Source organism: Chinchilla lanigera, unplaced genomic scaffold (assembly GCF_000276665.1).
Source record: "Chinchilla lanigera isolate Chin_1 unplaced genomic scaffold, ChiLan1.0 scaffold00006, whole genome shotgun sequence".
Lineage (NCBI taxonomy): Eukaryota > Metazoa > Chordata > Mammalia > Rodentia > Chinchillidae > Chinchilla > Chinchilla lanigera.
This window is the reverse complement of record NW_004955407.1, coordinates 679,156-684,097: the sequence shown is the minus strand read 5'-3', so window position 1 is coordinate 684,097 and position 4,942 is coordinate 679,156. Positions and strand designations below refer to the sequence as shown.

General features: G+C 36.0%; 1 protein-coding gene across 4 annotated transcripts in view; it reads left to right on the top strand.

The window, feature by feature from the left end:
• Epha6 (EPH receptor A6) overlaps positions 1-4,942 on the top strand; it is an 822,128-nt gene that overhangs the window by 536,445 nt on the left and 280,741 nt on the right. The gene's annotated exons all lie outside the window — the stretch shown is intronic.

Below are 4,942 nucleotides of genomic sequence, written 5' to 3'. Positions count from 1 at the left end.
ACCTTCCTCCTTGGAAGGGGCAGAGCTGAGTCACCAGCACATCTGCCATCTAGTCCATAGGAGAAACTGAGAAAGAGTTCAGTCTGTCTTTCAGACAATAAACTGAAAACTGCAAACATATCCATTAACATCTCAGTGATTCAGACTCATTGTATAGACACACTTATCTACAATCACTGACAAGGCAGCATGTATGCAGCTAAAAAGGCAGCAGGCTGGGGTGAGGAAGCATGTTTTCCTAAAATAGAGAGGGAGTCTAGGTCCTGAAGAGGTTATAGGTTTCTTATAGATGCAGTGAATGTGTGATCCTTGGAAGAGAATATAGTGATGGTTGTTGCAGCATAGCTGTTGCAGTCAGTTATCACATCTTTGCAAAAAAAAAAAAAAAAAAGAAAGTGTCTTATTACCATTTGTCCCTTTCCAACCCCTGTTCCATAGATGGCCAATCTGTATAATTTTCAGAGCCTAATGCAAAATGAAAAGACAATACCTTGATAAAAAATGTTTAAGAATTTTAAGATGGTGACAACAGAGCATTAAACCCAATGTAGGGCTCCTCCAAAATCAAAGGTGGGTGTAACTCTACTGGTTATATGGTGAAGAAGCTAAACCCATTTCTCAGGTACACAGAATACCAACCCTACCTCAAGAATTCTAGGGATATTTAGAGAGAGTTCTTCCTGACCTCATTCCATTCTCTGTGCACAGTGGATCATCACAGAAGTGGCCGGCAACTAGCACAAGGGTCCTGTACAAAGCAAAGAGGCTTTCTTATCTAGAAGACTAAGAATCTGGAATAGAACCAGATTCTCTCTTCTGCTGAGCAAAAAGCACATCAATAGGCATAATTGCAAATAGTGAATGCATTATATTCATTTAGTGTAGGGGTTTGTTCTATTTGGACAACTGAAGAATAGAGAAGAGGTTGAATAACTTCTATAGCACACTGCACGATATGTCTGCATTATTCAATTCACACATAGACACCATAGAATCATTTTTGGTTGTACCCTTTTGTGCATAAATTAAATGTCAGTGTGTGAAATCATAATGTTGACAGATAAAGTCAAGTATCTGAAGTTTAAACAGTATGAGGAAATTAAAACTTTCCTCAGTATTTGGGATTTTTTTCCTAACCAAAGTGTAAATTTTTCTCTAAAAAGAAGTCTCTAACAGTGACAAAGCAAGCAATAACTACTAATGAGGCTATTTTAATATCACATTCTAGTTGTTATCTAAATTTCAACTGTAGTGGATTTTTCTCATTTTTCTTATTTGGTCAATCTTATGTATTAGTGTCTATTTTATTTCTTTGCTCCTCCTGGACTACTTCACCTTTCAAACAATATGGTAAGGATCCTTTTCCTACCCATGTTTAGAAAAGTGTGAAAATGGAAGTGCTTTCTGAGACAATGCTGTTGTAGCCTAATGTTCCTCTTTCTGGCAATACCCAACAGTGATTAACTCGTTCAGGTTGTTTTATTCTAAAACATTTGTGAGAAACCAACAAAAAAACTAGTGAGTGTGTGCACATTTCCCACAGCAGCAGTGTGGAGAAAGTATTGTCCAGAATAAAGGTGGAATTGGCTGACCCATCATAAGGGTCACAGCAAACTTTCATGTAGCAGAAGACCAATTAACAAGAGAAAAGCATAACACATTTACTTAATCAAAGTTTTACAGATCCGGAAAGCCTTCAGAAATGAAGACTGAAAGACCTAGGGAAAACTACTAATGAAAGCTTATTTTTGATAAAAGCTTGTCAGCAGCTACATAGAAATGTGACTGGACAAAGGAGTGTGACATAATGATAAAGACTGAAGGGGAGTCCTGCAAGGCTTATCTATCTGTTCACATTCTTCTTGGCCTCACTGTGTAGCATTCACTCCCTGCTCATGGATATGAGATAAAAACCCTTTAAAATGAGACTCATGATCTACTATCAGCCAGGGGAGGCAAGAGAATTTCTATATGGTCTGTGCATGTGTGGAAAAGCAGGAAAATGTTAAAGTAGCGCATCTACTTTCTCTGACTCACTTTGGGAAAGAAGAATTCTGGTTTCCGTGAATTGCTTCAGGAAGAAGAGGGTGGGAGACAGGAAAGCCCTGCTGAGGCCCCACTAGCGTCCTTCAGTCTGTCCTCAAAAGTGACATATTTGAGATGTCATTTTCTGAAGCCCAACATCATTGGGACTCAGAAAAAGTGTAGAAAAATTTTGTAGAAAATTGTAGACAAATTAGTTATGGAACATCTCATATGAGTTTGCAAACTGGTTAGTTGCCCAGCTTTAAGGAAACTTATATTGTCCCTAGTTTCTTTTTGCTCCACCGATTGGCTGTTTCCTGTACTCCTTGTCACATCACCAGGGTACATCAGATAGTTCCCTTGAATATATAAATTAATTGAGCTAAGTGGCACTATAGATACTTGGCTGAGGTGGGGTAGAAAGAAAGACATTCAGGCAGGATTGAAACCCTAACCTAGGGATTAGAATGGAGTACATGAATCTGCAATTCATTACCAAGCAAAAATCCACAAGACTTGGATGCTATTTTTGGCATGGAAACAGTTGCAAGTTCTTTCCAAGCTTCTAGTTGGAAGGCCCAGTATACAATAAATATAAATGAGTTATAAAAAGTTAATATAAAAATAACCACATTAATTTATTAAGGCCATGATAAATGATATATTAAACCTATGATATTTTTAATACATTCACAAAACAATGTTTATTACATAGCTAATACTGAAAAAGACAACATACTCATTAATTTTTTCATTAAAAAATGAAAAAGTCACTCATCAGAGATATTTGTATTCAACCTATTTTGCACAACCTCTCTGTAGGATTTTCAGCTTTGTAACCATCCAAATTTTTCCACCACAAAACATTAGAAAATCTAATTTATCAATATAAATGTTTAGATAGGTAGATAAATAGGTAGTCTTAAAATCTCTTTATCCTTTATTGTAAAATTCACTATTTTTATATGCAATTTCTAGAACACTTCTTTGTATGTCATTATTCTATTTAGTAGTAGCAGCTTATCTTTGTTCATCAATACAAGCCTGAATTTCCATGAAAATGCACATTTCCATTTAAATGAAACCAGCAGCTCTGTTGCATAGGAGACTATCAAGATTATCTATCTCTTTTGATTTTTTTTTCACCATGAAGAACTATATAAATTCCCAGGATAAGAAAGTCAAGTCAGATTAGCATTGAATCATTATTTTACACATATCTTGACAGGTAATGAGAAAACTGGTAAACTGAATTTTAATCATGGTCTGGAAAAGGTCACTGAAAGACTATTCCTTTTCCAGGGCAGTACTGTACCTACAGCACTACAGCATTATAAGAAAAACTTGCCTAGCAGAGTATCTATAATTTTCAAACACTATTCCACTGAAAAAAATCATTCTTGTGCTTCTAAGTCCATAGGGCACCCTTCTCAGATTTGACCTTCCCTATTTTCCTCTTCTCAATGGAAATGCATAATATCTTTCTGTCACTCATATTCTATCCCTTTATCTATACAAAACTCATTATTGCCTCTGCTATCAGCCTTCTTTTCTGGTTTAGTGTCACCGCATTTTTTCTCCTAGTAGAGTACTCCAGGAAGTTTTTAACTGTTGGTGTCTCAGCAATCTGCAGGTAAAAGAAAGTTGAAAGGACAACAAAAAGGACATTAAAGAATGAATGGCAGCACAGTGATTTATTCAGTGTAATATCTTTATGTTTGGAGGTCACAGTAGTCCTTGGTGATGTACAAGGCGAAAATGTTAACTTTTGTGCCTCTCCAAGTTCCCATCACCCCAGCATGGCCAGGCTCTTCTATTTTAGTTGTCTTATGAAACTATATTAAGCTTTTTATTGTACTTATTTCTTTTTTACAGTTATACTTTCCTGAAACATGACAAGAAATACAGGCAGTATTCCAACGTGTAGTTTCATAATTCTCTTTTGCTGAAAAGAAACTTGCGTTTATGGCCTATTTCCTGTATATTTAGATGAGATGACTTTTCTCAGGTACAAGTTTGCGCACATCCATCAACTCAAATAATTTATGCTGAAGGCCACACTGATTTTTGTGTGTGTGCACGTGAGTGTAATTTGAAACTCATTTGTATAGCTAATGGACCAAAAGAATAAGATCAACCACAGATTGTGGCAAGATCTTGTGCCTTTTTTTTTTTTTTTTTTTTTTTTTTTTTTTTTTGATTTTTTTTTCTGGTACCAGGAATCAAACTCACAACCTCGTGCTTGCCAGGCAGGTGCTGTGCCGCTGAGCTAAATCCCCAGCCCTCAAGGTCTTGTGCCTTTTATTCAGAAATTTCACAGCTTTCTTGAACATTTAGAAAGACCAGCTACTCTCCATAGGCAATAAATATGAAAGAAACGGACTGAAGCCAGACAGAGCCAGGCTTGAATCACAGCTTTACTTAACTCTGTATCTTTCAGCAATTTTGCAGTCTTTCAGACATTTGGTTTGCTCACCTATAAACTGGATTCGTCATGATAATAACTCTTTTTGCAAAATTCAAGGAAGGATTAGAGATGACATATAAGGGAGGGAACAGGACATTAAGTTAAAAATAAATAGAATTTTTATATTCGGTTTTGATGGCTCAGAAAAAAAGACACTCATTCTCCAACTTTCAAAGTACTTTATGACATGACTCTCTCCCCATGAACAATTTGACAGTCAATGACTTATGTAATGGAAATATTTTCTGAGTTAGATGAAGATGTATAATTAAAATGAAATTTTAGGGCCAGGGATTTAGCTCAGTGGCACAGTGCCTACCTGGCAAGCATGAGGTCCTGACTTTGACTCCAGATATCCCCCCAAGAAAAGGATAAAATTAAATTTTATTATTGTAGGAACATTATGTTATACCAATGTCAATAAATGCTATTTAAATTTTTTTTTTTTTT